Source organism: Diceros bicornis, assembly GCF_020826845.1.
Source record: "Diceros bicornis minor isolate mBicDic1 chromosome 1 unlocalized genomic scaffold, mDicBic1.mat.cur SUPER_1_unloc_2, whole genome shotgun sequence".
NCBI classification, from domain to species: Eukaryota; Metazoa; Chordata; class Mammalia; order Perissodactyla; family Rhinocerotidae; genus Diceros; species Diceros bicornis.
The window spans coordinates 6,194,504-6,214,258 of NW_026690855.1; positions in this window are offsets into that span (position 1 = coordinate 6,194,504).

The window sequence follows — 19,755 nt, forward strand, 5'->3', positions numbered from 1 at the left end:
AGGAGAGTCCCCTCCCAGTCCCATGAGACCTTAGCGCTCAGAGGAGCCCAGTGAGAACACTCCTCCAGACAGGTTGAATCTCTTAGGTTGTCAAAGAAAAGGGATTTGCACTCAGACCCCTCACATTATCTCTAAATTTATCCTTCCCTCTTTCCCCTCCCCTCGGGCAAAGCTCTGAAAAACTTAAGGAGCTCTATAACCAAGACGAGTCCTTGAGCAGAGAACTGATGACCAAGATAGAGTGGAGGCTGTGGGTCTGGAAAGAGAGGAGGGGAGAGAGGGGTAGGGGGACTGGGCAGGCTGTAGGTTTGATAGTTTCTCACTTGAAATTTCTCTGAAGCATTCCCGTCTATCTTGTCCAGGTTAACAAGCAGAGGGATCTGTTCAGCCCATGGGCAGCAGGGTGCCATTTTTGGGCAGGAGTCCCTGGTCATGGGACACAGTGGTGTTGGCTGGGCTGTTCCAGGAGGAGTTGCCGAGCTGGTGCCATCAGCAGGTCTCTGGCTTCCGTGCACGTCCATCCTGCTGGATGTAGCTTCTTCCAGGCTGTTGCGGTGGGTTTAGCCCTCAGCCTAAAACTGTCCTCAGGAAGCCAGGCCCCTGCTGCTCCTTCTGTGTTCACCACGTCTGCGAAGACGTGACTATCATCCTTCTTATCATCTTTCTTTTCCTCTTACCCTACAAAAACCAATCATGAAAGTGGGTCAAATGATAAAGGAAGCCTGCCTTTTTAGGACAATTATCCTGGCTGTTTTGTACTTCCACCCTCCCTCGATCCTCTGGGGATAGATCTGACCTGTGCCCTGGGATGTCATCAGGCAGATTTGCAGCAAGAATAGAAAGCTCAAGGTCAAAACTCAAGGCTACTCCAGATCATTTCCCCCTCCATCCTGTTAACACTCCCTCCTTGTTTGAGTGTGATTCTATTCTCTTCTTGTCCTTGTCACTCTCAACCGCACAAGTCCTGGCACTCCCACTCAGGACAGTAAGTCCCCAGTCCTTTACTAAATCCCAATTCTTACCATTTCTGTGTTTTCTGTCTACTCATTTGCTTAATCCATTGACCACTTGGTGTTCATAGAGGTTAAATCAATAGTGATATTATCAACCACCCCCTGTTAACAACTTACTCTCATATCCCAGATGTTCACATAATCCAAGTGGTTATGTTCAAAAGTAAATAATTCAGAAAACATATTAACCCACCACAAATCCCTGATCTCTAATATTTTTATTCAAACACTCATACAGTAAATACCTGTCCCTCAAGATCAGAAGTAATGCCAGATCACCAATCCTCACCTTAATTTTCTCCTCCACCTATCTAATCTTAGATTCCATGGACTATGATCACAATAACTTCCTTGGAAAAATAAAAAAAATCCTTACCACTCATTTATTTTGTAAACCTCCAAACCCAGAAGATCCCGATTATCTGCCATGCTGCAGCTACTGTTGGTCTTATAACAAGCTGAAGAAAAAACATGAAACATGATCTTTTGGTACCACTGTAAACACAAAACCATCTGCATCAACTGAGAAGCATCTATAATGCCTGGAAGTTTTGTTCTCCTTTTTTTTGTGTTGGCTCAATTACAAAAAGACAAATCAATTTATAAATGGGCAAGGGACCACAATAGAGTTTTTCCAATGAAGACATACAAGTGGCCAATAGGTCTATGAAAAGGTGTTTGGCATCGCTAATCATCAGGGAATACGAATCAAAACCACAATGAGCTATCACTTCACCCCTGTTAAGATGGAGATTATCAGAAAAACTAAAGATGACGAATATTGGTGAAGATGTGAATAAAAGGAACCCTTGTGGGTATGTAACTAGTACAGCCATTATGAAAAACCGTATGGAGGTTTCTCCAAAAAAGAAAACTAGCATATGATCCAGCAATCCCACTTCTGGTATATACCCACAGGAATTGAAATCAGGGTCTCAAAAAGATACCTGTACTCTAATGTTCATTGCAACTAATTCACAATAGCGAAGATGTGGAAGTAACCTAAACGTCACTGACGATGAATGGATAAAGAAATGGAATATTCTTCAAACTTGAAAAAAGAAGGAATTCCTGTCATTTTTGACAACATGAGGGACCCTAGAAGATATTATGCTAAGTGAAATAAGGCAGACAGAGAAAGACAAATACTTATATGTGGAATCTAAAATTGTGAAATTCATACAAGCAGAGGTCAGAATGGTGGTTGGCAGGGGCTGGGGAGATGGAGAAATGGGGAGCTGATTGTCAAAGGATACAAAGTTTAAGTTATCAAGATAAATAAGTTCTGGAGATGTAGGATATGGCTTAGTGCCTAAAGGTAACAAAACTCTATTGCATACGTCACATTTGTTACTAGAGTAGACACTAAGAGTTCTTACCACAGAATGATAGTAATAAAGGAGGTGAGAGAAATCTTTGGATGGTGATGGATATGTTTGTGGCCTTGATGGTGGTGACAGTCTCAAGGGTGTATACATCAAGCTGTATATAGAAAAGTATTACAGAATTGTTGATTCTTCTGCACCTTGAAATATGCCATGTCCTCATCACAAGACAAAAACATTTGTAACTATGTATGGGGACGGATGTTAACTGGACTTATTGTGCTGATCATTTCAATATATACTCAAACATTGAATCATTACGTTGTACCCCTGAAACTGATATAATATTATATGTCAACTTTACCTCAATAAAAAAAACACAACAAATAAAACCATTTGAATATTGTAAATGAGTTCAGTGAATCCCTGAAAGTGGCCCATTCCCATATGAGAGTTACAGGAAGCAGAGAGGATGAAGTAAATGGAAGAAAGATGTACAAAACACTATTCAAATTAAAATCATTTAAGTTGCTATCAGCTCCTTGTGGCAAAGTTCTGTGAGCACTGATCTTCTTTCCCATTTTTCCTGGAAAATCTCTAATATTTCAGATCCAACCCATATCAGTTTTATCATTTCCTCTAATAAGACAATTTCAACTTAATAAATAAAACCAAAAGCATCCCTTATGTATGAATAAAGTTAGTGAACTTTACAGAGAAAAGAGCATATTTGCACAATCTCAATAAAGGAAACAGAAGAACTGAATGATGATCAAGTCTCATTCAAGCTTATCTTTGAAAGCCAGTAAGACCAGGTTATCTTTTCAAGGATGTGTGTAGAGCTGTCAGCCTTGGAAGATAGAAATAGTGGCCTCCTCTGGAGCAAAGGGTAGGCTTGCTTACTGCCCAGTATAATAAAAATAACACCCTCCCAGGACAAAGGTTAGCAGACATCCTGCCCGTTATCAAATATTTGAGTTCCTTAGGCTCTGAGATCTTGCAACCCTCTGCATGTCACCTGGCCCACTGTGTATCACCCTGTAGGAAGTGGGATTTAGTGAACCAGTGCCAATGCTGATACTCTGGCCACTGCTATGGCTGTGTCATTAAGTCCTTTGTCTCTGACCCATGGGTCTCGTGTCTTTTGCCAGCATCTGTAAGACCATTGTAGGCTAACTTATTAGCTTGCAGGAAAGGTAAAATATCAGACCTTTCACAGTTCCCAACAAGCCCTTAAAGTAACTAGTAGTCTTAGGAACAGAGAGCTATCCAGAACAATATGCATGGATGGTCTTCATCGAAGACTTCATGCAACCAAAACTTTAATAAGTCTCTCTGATCTCTTTTATTTCTACCCCAAGTAGAAGGAGAGGCACCAAGCTATTACAGACCTAGGGTTTGTGCAAGCCACCTGGAGACCTAATAACCAACAACTTCTCATGGGCAGCAAAGACAGTGGGGCATATTTCCAAAATGGACCCATATGCCTCCCTATCATCCAAAAGACAGTACATTATCTTAATTTATGATGATTTTATTCATTAAAATCTTGTGATGGGCCAAAGATACACTTCTATGAGGAGTCAGGCACATAACAGTTGTAAGCAGATTAACATACTTGGTGAATATCAAACGCTCAACTAAACGTAGTGTTCTAATCAATTATAAGGTACAACAAATTTAATTAGGTCAATTAAATAATATTTGATGGTATCCTTGATTATCACTCTCTAATAATGAACAAGAAACTCACGTAGATAATTATAATTGGTCTTACTTTAAAATATGGTAGTCAGGAGTGTTTGAGATAAACTGGAGATAAGGAAGGGGAGAAATAGATAAAAGTTAGCTGCTCTGAAGCCACTGTCAAGCCCCCTGGATCTACATGTACCCCAGGAGATCGAGGCAGACGGCTTTGTGCCTAGATCCCCCTGCACTGTGGTTCTCAGGGATGTCACGGTGCTGAAGCAGCTACCTGAATCGTGTTTACATGTCCATGTGTACAATACCCTTGACCATGGTGATGAACCACCATTCAATCATCTCTTGCACCCCTGTAATTAACAATTAGATTTCAAAATCATTGTATCATTACATGATCATTTATTCCTCAAATCTTTGGGATGCTGAGCTAAAAGAAAATTAAATCTCAATGGTTTCTTTTTTTTGAAGGACCAAGATGTCCTTTCACACTTGGAATCCGGGTTTGAAGATAAATCCATCAAATCAATGGAAATAACTTAAGAAATGGACAGAGGGATACTTCCTTCATATATACACAGTTTGCACTCTGGCAAAAATAGAGTTATATTTTTAAAAATTAGAATTTTTTGAAATTTTATAGTTATTAATGACATTGTTCTGCTTATATTCCCTTTGGTTTACCAAACCAAACTCACTCTTTAATGGGCATTTCTAGCATTGAGTGCTAATAACAGCAGCTTTTTTAAATTCTTATTTTTCCCAGAGACCAAGGACAGAGGTCATCAAGAGGTCTAGTCTAACCTACCTACAGATGTGGTAGGCTTAACTATGTATGTTCAAGCCAGACATTGCCAGCAGAAACACATCTCTTCACCCGTAGGTGAGTTTTTACTAGTAATCACAGAAACTTAAGGATATCAAAGGAAATTCTTTATTAAGAACAAAAGATATAGATTTTTATGTTGAGTTCATTACTTTGAATTTTTGAACCAAATCACATATATCGATTGGACCATGTTCAATTCTATGATCTTTAGAAGATGCAGCCTACAGCTGAAGAGAAATAGGTACAACACCAATATCTTACCCTCTCTGAAGCCAAACTGAGAGCCCCGGGAGTCAGAAGTTTTCAAGACAAGAAAAAGTCATCCTTCATCTGAACAGAGAGAGTAGAGGCTATTCAAAGATTCAACTCACATTGTTAACATGACTTGTTAGAATGTGATGGAGCAAGCATAATACCTTCTAAGTTTCATGATTTTTCTCCAGAATACTGAGATGGATGACCTTGAAGTCCAGCTTCCGCATAAATGTCGTTATTCAGTGATAAAATTAATTTCCCTATAAAATAATTCCCATAAAGGTGTTAAAAATATATCATAGTCTCTGACTAAAAGGAAACAAAGCATATTGAGCAGTTGAAAGCAGTGTAATAAATTCCATACAAAGATCTTATAGCAGCATTATGTATAATAGTGAAACTGGATGTAATCCCTTTGCTATCAAAGAAGATATAAACAGATCATGGTATGCCTATTCTTTGGAGTACCTCTAAAACTTCTAAAAAGGTAAGTTAGAGTGATATGCTCTGATAAGGAGAGAGGTCTATGATATATGGTTTGGGAAACAGCAAATTGCAAAACGATGTAGTTATGTAATTTATGTTTAAAAAAAACTTTGTGTATTTATAAATTCATAAGAAATTTCCAGAAGAATAAGCCACAACCTCTTAACAATAGTTCCTTCTCAGTAGGACAGTGAGTTTGCAGGGAAGGGGATGAAAGGGGAATGTTTCACTTTACTCTACACAGATCAGTGCAATTTGACTTTTTTTACAGTGTGTATTTGTTTCATAATTAGAAAAATGAGTGATGTGACCATCTGGTGCATGGCAACAGTATTATGTTCACCAGTCTCTGTACTCTATGTTACTGCACAGCATGGACTGTAGGAGAAAGCCCAGAGGAGCAATGAAGACAAAGAAGACATGACACCTGCAAAATGTCAGTAGAGTATTTCTACATAACAAACCTTCCAGGTGAGCAACAGTCAGTATCTTCCACTGCTCCAGCTCTCGCCATGAACATAGTACCTGCCCAGAGTAAGCCAGAGGACCACGTCCCGCTAGTCCAATCCCTGCTCGGAGACTGTTTGTGCAGGGTGACTGCCATCAAGCAGACAATGGACTCAGGATGAAGCGTGTGCCTCTGGGGAGACTGGCAGAGAAGCATAAAGTGGAACACCAGCTAAGTGCTCACACCTGAGAAGCGGAGCTCCAGGTGGAGACACAAAATGTACCAAGAAACTGTGTGACGTGAAGGAAGCTACTCCATTTCTCTGAGCTTCAGTGTCCCCCCCTGTAAAACGGGGATCACAGGACTACTTCACAGAGCTGTTGGGGAAGTTACGTAAAAGTTCCTGTGACAGCCAGTGTCCACATTATTAACAAAGTCATATCCGACTTCAAAATAATCGATGAAAAGAATAATGGCAATGAGACCAAAGACGGGATGCTCAACTTCATAAGCAGCCCCAGCAACATGAGAATGAGAGAGGCTCCTAGTAAGCAGGGTTCTTCACAGCTCCACTGGAGACGATGAACACGGGCTACACCAGGATAAGTCACTGTTGTACAGTGACTCGTGTAGGGAGGGTGGGTCCCTAAAGACACTGTGAAATCCAGTTACACACAGTGGCTCCTAGGAAACAACTACAAAGCAATCAACTCAGCAGATAGGAATGGGAAGGGGGCGAGCATAGAAGGGTCAGAGCCACAAAATCTGACGGAAAACACTGAACCACGAGCGCTCAGCTCTGTCAACAGCTGCTGTGGTTGCACCAGGAGATCAAATGTCTGAGATAGCCATTGTGGGGACTACTGGGAGCATAGTGGTCACTGAAGCCACACTCCAACAGCAGTTGCATCGGAGCACACAGAACCCGAGACTTTCCTCTCCATTAATCGTTGTTTTAAGATGATGAATATCCTCATGTTACAATGTCTCCTTCCAACCCTTGTGGATGAGTGTCATCAGAACCCCCTGAAGAGGTCCCAGGCCAGAGTAGGATAGAACACTGGGGGCTGGGGGAGCGGTGCTGTACCTGAACACACGGACTATATCGGGTCTATTGAATATGAGAGAAGAACTCGAGGATGTGGTCTAAGGAGAATTCCCCGTCTTGCCACATTCAGAGACACTGCAGAGTTTCTCGTCCGTTCTTTACAAAAATGTTAAAGAATTCGAGTCATTAATTAATAAAGAGACAAATTCTTCACATAGTGACAGGGTCCAGTTTCCATGACCAGCTTTTTCAGTTGTTTTGATAATATCCCACATTCAGGAATCGGAAATGTAACCTATTGGGATGTGTAATATAAACAAGGACTTTTTTTCATGTAGATCATCACCCAGGTTTTTAGGGATGACATGAATCATGAAAGTTGCTAACCATTCCTCCACAGGTTTCAATAAGACTTTTAAGTTAATTTACCAATCTCAGGAAAAGATAGCTTGGCAATTCAAATTTTTGTTTCTGCATTCAAGCGTATAGTACAGCCAAGAGAATGAGAAGAAGAAAATTAACAAGAAGGTCTTGCTTGCATTTCATCTTTTGCAAATAATCAGGATATTTTATGCTCTGTTCCTTTCACTACTCTAATCAATTTTTAAAGAATACGGTACATTTGACTATCCGTGGGCATGTTTATCCTGGAAACTTGCCAGAATCCAAAGCAGAGATGTTAAAGCTGACGGGTTTCAAATGCTGCCCAGGTGTTGTCTACCATGAACATGCCTCTCCCAGAGCTGGACCACCGGTCTCTTCCTGAAGGATCAGAGTCATCACTCATGTCTCTGAGAGACTGGCCACTCAGGCCTGAGCTGAGATTAGGTGATCAATCTAAAGGGCAAAATGCTTAAGCTATTCTCATCTTAAGGATGCTGTTTTGGAGGCCTCTGCGCTGGAATGCGTTAGTGAAAACGGCCTACTAGATACTTGTCTGGGAATTGTGTCGTTCCCCTCTGCTCTTAGCAAATCCTGGGGAAACCAATGATTAACCCCAAGGATGCCTCAACTTCCACATCTGTGAAAAAGGCAAGCAACAGCCAATGTTACCACCCTGCAAACTCTTAAGCTGTGCTTGCAAGAGGGGCCACAAGGGCGAATGTCTCCCAGAAGCTGATGAAATGATGGCACTTTGGCTGGTGAAGGCAGAGGGCAGCAGGCAAAGTGGAAAGTTTCTGGGATGTCAAACCAGTTCCCATGAGCACTTTAGAGAAGCACCTAGCGTTGGACTAGGTAAGAGGCTGTGGAAAGACCCACAGGCATGCAGGTGGGAGGAGGAATCAAGCAACGGAGGGAGGTGGTAGGGAAGAAGCGTGAGTCCAGCTTCAATTTTGGACAAAAGCAGTTGCACGCTGCAGACCCGCGGCTGCCCATGCAGCCGCCACACCCTCCTGACTCCCTGGTCCCTCTCATCCCGTCACATCCCTCCGGGGCTCAGTCCAGTTGGAGCGGGTGCAGGGCCAGAGTCCTGATTCAATTGGGGTTTGGCCCCCGGCCAAGCTCACATTGCCCTGTTCCTCCCCCCAGAGCTAGGCACGGCCCCGTGCCCAGAGCATCCTGGGAGTTCTAGTCCTGCAGCCCTGCGGGCTGCCAGCTGGGAGCGGTTAAGAGAGAAAAGCTCCCAGCATGCACATCTCGTGGCCCCAATTCATGCCTTATCTCTCAGGCCCTGGGCTCCATGCCTCTGATTCTCCATCCAACCCTCTTCTCTATGCCACGCCCATTCTCCATGCCCTGCCCACCTCCCAGAGTATGCGCAGTGTGGTTGGGCTGCATCCCTTGAGGCCGGGACTCAGGTAGGGGTGGGTTCACCAGCCTGGCTATTGCTGAGGTTGCTTGCAGCCCTGGTGGAAGCTCCCTGGCCAGTATTTGAAATGTGAATTCAATATCTAAAATGGAAATACTAGGTGCCTGGGATCCTGGAGTTTTCCTTTTCAAGGTCACCTGTCCTACCATTCCCCCTATCCCTCCAGGCTGCCATGATCCTCCCTCTGGACCTGTGGTCAGGGTCGTTGCAGAGATCCTCCCTTTGGACCCAATCTGCCTGAAGGGCCCATACCTTGGTCAGGAGGCTTAGAAGGACTTCCCTGAGCCATGTCATAAAAAGGAAAAAACATCACATTGGACAGCCCCAATTCCTGCATTATACAGACAGGAAACTCAGGTGCACTGGTAAGTGACCCCTAAGCCACTTCAGGGGACCACACTCATGCCCCTATTCCCACGCTGCACACAGGCTGGTTCACTGGACTTCCTTATCCCAGTGTGGACCTCTTGGCCTCGTTAACATAGACAACAACACCGAAACTTCCCTTTGGTCCTTCCCACAATGTTAGGCAAGTTTTTGCAGGAAGGTAATATGCAATTTCTGCTCTACTATAGGGCTGGCTCCTTGGGAACTAGTTTTAATATCCCTGTTTAAATATACCCTCAGAATCACAAAATAATTTGTTGCTGTGGGGGGTTATGGTGATAATTCTCTGAAGTCGTTTTTCCATTTAGCTTTTCTGATTGACTCCAAATACTACAGCACCACACGCTTCTTAGACTGGTGGATGCACAGCTCCACTTCTTTGCAGGGAGAACGCACAACAGCAGAATATCCGTGGCCTGACTTTCTGGAGCATCGGTATTACTATAAGATTTGGAAGAAGAAAAGTTAGGTCATTTCCAAGGTAAGGAATTAAAAACTTAACACTAAGATGAGGTGGGAAAGTCATATGCCATTAATAATTGTCAGTAATCTGTGCCTGAAATGTCAGACTTTCTCTGAGAAAGAACTCTGAGACCCTATTTCCCATTGTTTTATTTATTTTTTTTTAAGATTTTATTTATTTATTTTTCCCCCCAAAGCCCCAGTAGATAGTTGTATGTCATAGCTGCACATCCTTCTAGTTGCTGTATGTGGGACTCGGCCTCAGGATGGACGGAGAAGTGGTGCCTCGGTGCGCGCCCGGGATCCGAACCCGGGCCACCAGCATCGGAGCGCGCGCACTTAACCACCAAGCCACGGGGCCGGCCCCCCATTGTTTTAAATAGGAAAAATTAGAAGGCATAGCAAATCTATTGAAAAACTCTACCAATTTCCTAAGTCACAATATGGCACCTAGACATAAGTTACGAACATCATGTGCTCCTCATTTTGTTCCTCATTCAACCCAGTCCCACAGGTCTTCAGTGCATGCTGTGAACACGGCACTGTGCTAGGAGTCGAGGCCTTGGTGAGCATTGTGGTGGGGGTGGACCTTTTTGGAGAAAGATGGCATCATAAAAAATCCATGCCACTTACAAAACTGAGACAAAAATGTAAAGACCCAGGAGCCACACAAGGATGAGGGCATTAATAGATACATGGCAGTATTAAAATCCATCTAATGGTGTCATGAGTGAATGTGTTCCACTTTAAAACAAAACACTGCTGTTATTCTGAGATATTGAGTTAGTATCTTTGTGCAAATATGCAGGATTTAAAATGTTTATTGATGTATAACATGCATACAGAAATATATGGAGAAGTCATCCACGTAAATCTCAAAGAATTATTACAAAGTGAACACACTTGTGTGACCAAGAACTAGCACCAGCTTTACTCAGGCCCCAACAATCCCTTTCTCCCTATTTCCTCCCCAAAGGTAACTGATATCTTACCAGCAAACACTATATATAGAGTTTGTCGTCTTATAAACGTGTTTTATTACAGAACAATTTAAACAATATACAAAATAAGCAAAATAGCATAGTAGGCCCATCACCCAGCTTCAACAACTACTAATCATCTGCTATTTTTGTTTCAGTCACACTCCATCCCATTCCCACCTCACGTTATTATTCTTTTAAGCCTTTGTGCGTGTGTGGTGAGTAAGATGTATGCACACTGAAAGGCACAAATCTCAACCGTATAGTTTTGGCAAATAAACATGCCCATATAACTTTCATCCCTTTAAGAATAGGATATTTCCATCACCCCCAGAAAACTCCTTCCTGTTCCTTCCCAGGCAATTTTTTCCTTCCCCCGATGCAACCCCTGTTCTGGTTTTTTCAGCATAGGTTCATCTTGGCTGAAATCATCCCATGTGTGTTGTTTTCTGTCCAGCTTGCCTCCCTCAGCACGAGGTTGATGAGTCTCTCTCAGCATGTGTGTGTCAGCATTTGCTCCTTGGCACGGCTGAGGACGTTCTGCTCTGTGGATTCCCCAAAGTGCGCTCATCTTCCTCCTGGGGACGTGCAGGTCATCTCCTGTGAACAGTCTTGTACAAACATTTTTTGGTATGCTGTTTAATTCCTTTATTAGCATTTAAGTGACACACCTTTGCATTTTTACTGGTTGGTCCAGATTATAATATGCATCTTTAACATATCACAGCCTACCTAGACTTAATAGTTCACCAGTTTAATCAATGTAAAATATGGAAGCCTTGCTACAGAACAGTTCCATCTACCTCTGTCTGTCCTTTGTGCTATTGTTGTCATAAATTTTACATCTTCCCATGTTATAAATCCCACAATACAGTGTTATAATTTTGGCTTTAAATAGTCATAGGTATTTTAAAGAAATAAGTTAAGTGTTTGGAAGGAAATGCTTTGAGACTCTGCAATTGTACTGTTTCTTCTTTAAGTTTCCTCCATAGTTTTTGCATTCATCAGTCAATCTTTCCAACAGTAATTATTACTGTAGCGTTCTAGTGGCGATTTTCAATTTCATGCTATCTAGCGCATATATTATATGGAATTCTGTGAGGAAGATTCCCCACCCTCCCTCTCCCTTCCTTCTTCCTTTCTTTCTCTCTTTCTTTCATTCTTTTTTTTCCCCTTTTTTCTTTCTTCCTTCCCTTCCTTTCTTATTTAATCTTTCTTATATCAGTATAGCCTCGTGGATATTTATTTTATTCTCTGGGTAATAATCCAATGCTACCATTATTTATTTTGTTGCTCACAGTTTTCCAGCTTGAGTCATTGGGAAGTCTTTTAGACTGATTCACTTTGACACGTCCCATCATTTTCTGTGTGTGTGTGTTTTTTTAAAGCACTTTCCTACTTTCTGGCACTACAAGATGATCCAGACTCATTTTGTATTTTCTATTTCCAGCCCTAGAATTAGCCATTTCTCCAAGAAAACCTGGTTTCTTTTATTGGAGAATGATATTTAGAAAACAAGATCTGGGAGCTAGATGTGCTCATTAATATTAGAGTGTCACTGCTTCTAGTCCCTCTCAGCAGAGCTTGGAAATGTATGTATGAATATAAACTCAAGTATACACATCTGTCTATCGATCTATCAATCTATCTATCTTTTTTCATAGATATATTAAAAGAGACATGGATTCATACTGATATTTCCAATTCCAAGCCAACACTACAGGGTTTATTCTAGCATTCTCCTTTTGTTTATTTGTAACTTCTTTCACCAACAGTGAGAAACTTAACTCCAGTTAGCTACAATATGTTTACTGTGTCAACTAGTTTCAGAATTGCTAATCCATACCCTTATTAAAAACAAATTTACCACCTAAAGTACAGTGTTAGTGTCCAGTACTTTAGTTCTACAGTATCCCGTCAAAACACTGTCTTCCAAAGTAACTTCGGTCAGGACCTTTCATCCCCACCACTTCTGTATGGTTATGTCACATGCTTGTAATACAGTGTGATTCATTTATCACTGCATTCCATCTGGGTTCCCCAGCATCCTGATTGATTTTTAAAATTTGCAGAGTAAAATTCACTCTTTGCTGTGTACAGTTCTATGGGTTTTGACTTTATGGTCATGCATCCATGTCCACAGTACCACACAGAGCTGTGTTTTTCACCCCCAAAGTTCTCTCATGCTATCCCTTTGTATTCAACCCCTTCCCCTACTCCATCCCTTGGCAACCACTGATCATTTTCCATCCCTGTAATTCTGCCTTTTCTAGAAAGTCATATAAATGGAATCATATTCTATACAGCCTTTTGAATCTGGTTTCCTTCACTTAGAGAAATGCAGCCAAGATTCATCCATGTTGTTGTGTGAATCAAGAGTTTATCCTGGGACCAGCCCGTGGCTTAGCAGTTGAGTGCGTGTGCTCCCCTACTGGCGGCCCAGGTTCGGACCCATGGTGCGCACTGACACATCGCTTCTCAGGCCATGCTGAGGTCGTGTTCCACATACATCAACTAGAAGGGTGTGCAAATATGACATACAACTATCTACTGGGGCTTTGGGCGGAAAAAGGAGGAGGATTGGCAAAGGATGTTAGCTCAGGGCTTATCTTCCTCACAAAAAAAAAAAAGAGTTTATCCTTTTTATTGCCAAGTAGTATTATAATGTACCAATGCAACACAGTTTCTTTCTCCACTCACCTGATGAAGGACATTTAGTTTATTTCCAGCTTTTGGCAATTATGAATAAAATGGCTATAAAGATTCCCACAAAGATTTTTGTTTAAACATTAGTTTTCAATTTTCTTCAGTAAATACCTAGGAGTGGGATATCTGAGTCATATAATAAGTGTATGTTTAGCTTTATAAGAACCTGCTCAACTGTTTTCTGAATGCAACTATCATGTTGCATTCCCAGTTCCAATTGTTAATTGCTCCTAGTCCTCACCAGCACGTGGTATTTGCAATTTTATTTTTTATTTCAGCCATATAATAGGCGTGTAGTATCTTATTGTGGCTTCTACTTCCTTTTTGAAAGTGAGTTCTGCTAAATATAGAATTTTGTGTTGACTTTTGGGTTTTCTTTCTGCAATTGAATGATGTCATTTTGTTGTTGAGTTGTCTCTTTTGTTTTGGTAGTACATCATCCATCATTCACATTATTTCTCCCTGGATGTAATGTCTTCCACTGTATGTGTGTATTTCCCTGACTGCTTTCAAGATTTTCTTTTTTTTTTTTATTGATATTTTAATGGTTTCTAACATTGTGAAATTTTGGGCTGTACATTTTTGTTTGTCCATCACCCCATATATGACTCCCTTCACCCCTTGTGCCCAACCCCCACCCCCACTGCCCGGGTAACCACAGTCCAGTTTTCTCTGTCCATGTGTTGGTTTATATTCCACATATGAGTGAGATCATACAGTGTTTGTCTTTCTCTTTCTGGCTTATTTCACTTAACATAATGCGCTCCAGGCCCATCCATGTTGTTGCAAATGGGACGATTTTGTCTTTTTTTATGGCTGAGTAGTATTCCATTGTATATATATACCACATTTTCTTAATCCAATCGTCAGTCGAGGGACACTTAGGTTGCTTCCACTTCTTGGCTATGGTGAATAATGCTGCAATGAACATAGGGGTGCATAAGCCTCTTTGGATTGTTGATTTCAGGTGCGTTGGATAGATTCCCAGTAGTGGGATGGCTGGATCATAGGGCATCTCTATTTTTAATTCTTTGAGGAATCTCCATACCGTTTTCCATAGAGGCTGCACCAATTTGCATTCCCACCAGCTGTGTATGAGGGTTCCTGTTTCTCCACATCCTCTCCAACATTTGTTGATTTTTGTCTTGGTGATTATAGCCATTCTAACGGGCGTGAGGTGGTATCTTAGTGTTGTTTTGATTTGCATTTCCCTGATGATTAGTGATGTTGAGCATCTTTTCATGTGCCTATTGGCCATCTGTATATCTTCCTTGGAGAAGTGTCTGTTCATTTCCTCTGCCCATTTTTTGATCGGGTTGTTTGTTTTTTTGTTGTTCAATTGTGTGAGTTCTTTATATATTATGGAGATCAACCCCTTGTCAGACGTATGTTTTGCAAATATTCTCTCCCAGCTGGTTGGTTGTTTGTTCATCTTGATTCTGGTTTCATTTGTCTTATAAAAGCTCTTTAGTCTGATAAAGTCCCACTTGTTTATTTTTTCTTTAGTTTCCCTAGTCTGGGTGGGCATGTCATCCGAAAAGATTCCTTTAAAACCAATGTCAAATAGTGTGTTGCCTATATTTTCTTCTATGAATTTTATAGTTTCAGGTCTCACCTTCAGGTCTTTGATCCATTTTGAGTTAATTTTTGTGAATGGCGATAGCACATGGTCCACTTTCATTCTTTTGCATGTGGCTGTCCAGTTTTCCCAACACCATTTATTGAAGAGACATTCCTTTCTCCATTGCATGTCCTTAGCACCTTTGTCGAAAATTAGCTGTCCGCATATGTGTGGTTTTATTTCTGGGCTTTCAATTCTGTTCCATTGATCTGTGTGTCTGTTTTTGTACCAGTACCATGCTGTTTTGATTACTATTGCTTTGTAGTATGTTTTGAAGTCAGGAATTGTGATGCCTCCTGTTTTGTTCTTTTTCTTTAGGATTTCTTTAGCTATTCGAGGTCGTTTGTTGCCCCATATAAATTTTAGTATTCTTTTTTCTATCTCTGTGAAGAATGTCATTGGGATTCTGATTGGGATTGCTTTGAATCTGTAGATTGCTTTAGGTAATATAGACATTTTAACTATGTTTATTCTTCCAACCCACGTGCATGGGATATCTTTCCATTTCTTTACGTCATCGTAGATTTCCCTCAATAATGTCTTGTAGTTCTCATTGTATAGGTCCTTCACCTCCTTGGTAAGATTTATTCCTAGGTATTTTATTCTTTTTGATGCAATTGTAAATGGTATTATCTTTTTGAGCTCTCTTTCTGTTAGCTCATTATTAGCATATAGAAATGCAACTGATTTTTGTAGATTGATTTTGTACCCTGCAACTTTGCTGTAGTTGTTGATTGTTTCTAACAGTTTTCCAACAGATTCTTTAGGGTTTTCTATATATACAATCATGTCATCTGCAAATAGTGAGAGATTCACTTCTTCGTTACCTATTTGGATTCCTTTTATTCCTTTTTCTTGCCTAATTGCTCTGGCCAAAACCTCCAGTACTATGTTGAACAGGAGTGGTGTGAGTGGGCAGCCCTGCCTCGTTCCTGTTCTCAGAGGAATGGCTTTCAGTATTTCCCCGTTGAGTATGATGTTAGCTGTGGGTTTGTCATATATGGCCTTTATTATGTTGAGGTACTTTCCTTCTATTCCCATTTTATTGAGAGTTTTTATCATAAATGGATGTTGTATCTTGTCAAATGCCTTCTCTGCGTCTATTGAGACGATCATGTGGTTTTTATTCTTTGTTTTGTTGATGTGATGTATCACGTTGATTGATTTGCGGATGTTGAACCATCCCTGCGTCTCTGGTATAAATCCCACTTGATCATGGTGTATGATCTTTTTAATATATTGTTGTATTCAGTTTGCCAATATTTTGTTGAGGATTTTTGCATCAATGTTCATCAGCGATATTGGCCTGTAATTTTCTTTCTTTGTATTGTCTTTGTCTGATTTTGGTATCAGGGTGATGTTGGCCTCATAGAATGATTCAGGAAGTGTTCCATCTTCCTCTATTTTTTGGAATAGTTTGAGGAGGATGGGTATTAAATCTTCTTTGAATGTTTGGTAAAATTCACTGGAGAAGCCATCTGGTCCTGGACTTTTATTTTTTGGGGGGTTTTTGATTACTATTTCAATCTCTTTACTTGTGATTGGTCTATTCAGATTCTCCATTTCTTCTTGGTTCAATTTTGGGAGGTTGTATAAGTCTAAGAATTTATCCATTTCTTCTAGATTGTCCAATTTGTTGGCATATAATTTCTCATAGTATTCTCTTATAATCCTCTGTATTTCCATGGTATCCGTTGTAATTTCTCCTCTTTCATTTCTAATTTTATTTACTTGAGCCTTTTCTCTTTTTTTCTTAGTTAGCCTGGCTAAGGGTTTGTCTATTTTGTTTATCTTCTCGAAGAACCAACTCTTTGTTTCATTAATCCTTTCTACTGTTTTTTTGGTCTCAATATCATTTATTTCTGCTCTGATTTTTATTATTTCTCTTCTTCTGCTGGCTTTGGGCTTTGTTTGTTCTTCTTTTTCTAGTTCTGTTAGGTGTAATTTAAGTTTGCCTATTAGGGCTTTTTCTTGTTTGTTAAGGTGGGCTTGTATCGCTATGAGTTTCCCTCTCAGGACCGCTTTTGCTGCGTCCCATATGATTTGATATGGCATGTTATCATTTTCGTTTGTTTCCAGATAGTTTTTGATTTCTCCTTTAATTTCATCAATGATCCATTGGTTGTTCAGTAGCATGTTGTTTAATCTCCACATTTTTGTCACTTTCCCAGTTTTTTTTTCCTGGTTCATTTCCAGTTTCATAGCCTTATGGTCTGAAAAGATGCTTGTTATGATTTCAATCTTCTTAAATTTATTGAGGCTTGCTTTGTTTCCCAACATATGGTCTATCCTAGAGAATGTTCCATGCGCGCTTGAGAAGAATGTGTAGTCAGCTGTTTTTGGGTGGAGTGCTCTGTATATGTCTACTAGGTCCATCTCGTCCAGTTTTTCATTTAAGTCTAATATTTCTTTATTAACTTTTTGTCTGGATGATCTATCCATTGCTGTAAGTGGGGTGTTAAGATCCCCTACTATTATTGTGTTGTTGTTGATTTCTCCTTTTAGGTTTGTTAATAGTTGTTTTATGTACATTGGTGCTCCTATGTTGGGTGCATTTATATTTATAAGTGATATGTCTTCTTGATGGAGTGTCCCTTTTATCATTATATATTTCCCTTCTTTGTCTTTCTTAACCTGTTTTATCTTGAAGTCTATTTTGTCTGATATGAGTATGGCAACACCTGCTTTCTTTTGTTTGCCATTAGCTTGGAGTATTGTCTTCCATCCTTTCACTCTGAGCCTGTGCTTGTCTTTGGTATTAAGATGTGTTTCCTGAAGGCAGCATATTGTTGGGTCTTTCTTTTTAATCCATCCTGCCACTCTGTATCTTTTGATTGGAGAGTTTAATCCATTTACATTTAGGGTAATTATTGAAATTTGAGGGTTGAATGTTGCTGTTTTGTCACTTATTTTCTGGTTCTTTTGCATTTCCTTTGTTTCTTGTCCCATTTGTTTTGGACTGCCAATTCAGTTTGGTTGTTCTGTCTTATGATTCTTCTAGTTTTCTCTTTGTTTATCATATGTGGTTTTAATTTGATTATTTGTTTAGTGGTTACCTTGAGGTTTGGGCAAAAAATCTTCTATATGAGATAGTCCATTATCTGATAGCCTCCTATTTCCTTATACTAAGTCAATTCAGTTACTTTCCTCTTCCCCTTCTAAGTTGCTCTTGTTATACCTTATTCTATCTTGTGTTGTGGCTGTGTGTTTACAGTGATGAGGTTAAATTTATTTTTGGTGAATTTCTTCCTTAGATCTTTGAGTTTAGTATTTAAGTGGTTGCTAACCTATTCCGGTAAAGATCTACTATTTCTCTGATTTTGTCTACCTACTTTTCTCCTTACTCCAAGCTTTGTGTTCCCTTTCTCTTCTTGTTTTCAGGCCTGAGGGCCTTCTTGAGTATTTCTTGTAGTGGGGGTCTCGTGGCCATGAACTCCCTTAGCTTTTGTTTATCTGGGAGAGTTACTATTTCTCCATCATATTTGAAGGATATTTTTGCTGGATAGAGTATTCTTGGCTGAAAGTTTTTGTCTTTTAGTATTTTGAATATATCATTCCAGTCTCTTCTAGCCTGAAAAGTTTCTGTTGAGAAATCCGCTGAGAGCCTGATTGGAGTTCCTTTGTACATTATTTTTTGTTTTTGTCTAGCTGCCCTTAATATTGTTTCTTTGTCGTTGACCCTGGCTAGCCTTACCACTAGGTGTCGTGTTGAAGGCCTTTGTCTGTTAATATATATAGGCGTCCTGTTGGCTTCGCTTACTGGTATTTCCTGCTCCTTCCCCAGATTTGGGAAATTTTCAGCTATTATTTCCTTGAATAGGCTCTCTGTTCCTCTTTTCCTCTCCTCTCCCTCAGGAATACCTATAATTCTTATGTTACATTTTCTAATAGAGTCCGATATTTCTCGGAGTCTTTCTTCTTTTCTTTTTAGTCTTAGTTCTCTCTCTTCTTCTATCTGGAGTATATCTGTATTCTTATCCTCTAAAGTACTAATTCTTTCCTCCATATTGTCAGCTCTGTTCTTTAAAGATTCCAGATTCTCCTTTATCTCCTCCATTGTGTTCTTCATCTCCATCAGCACTGATAGGTTTTTCTTTATGATTTCAATCTCTTTTGTGAAGAAACTCCTAATCTCATTGAATTGTTTGTCTGTGTTGTCTCGTATTTCATTGAGTGTTTTTATGATAGCTATTTTGAAATCTCTGTCATTTAGTTTATGGATTTCTGTGTCTTTGGGGTTGATTTCTGGGTGCTTGTCATTTTGTTTCTGGTCTGGTGATTTCATATATTTTTGCATTGTGGTTCCTGTGTTGGTTTTGATTTTCCTCATCATGGAAGTCTCTGGTTGCAATTTCCACCTGCCGCCACTGTCTGGTGGTAAAGGGCTGTGTAGTCTAAGCCCCCTGCGCTCTGCCCCAGTTTTTCTGCTGCGATCCGCAGATTTGTTTTGTTTTGTTTTGTTTTTTTTCCCCACTGCGATCCACGGGTCCAGTCCAGTTTATTCAGGTCTGCCTCGGACCGCTAGATCTGGTCGAGCTGCAGACTCCATGTTGCGGGGAGGGGGGAGCTCTCTCTTTTGCCCTCTGGGTCCCTGACGTGGGAGGCTTCTCGTTTGCCCCTCTTTATCCGCTCTCTGGGTTGCTCAGATGTTGATGGTAGCCCTGTGGCTCCTCTGAGCCCTCTG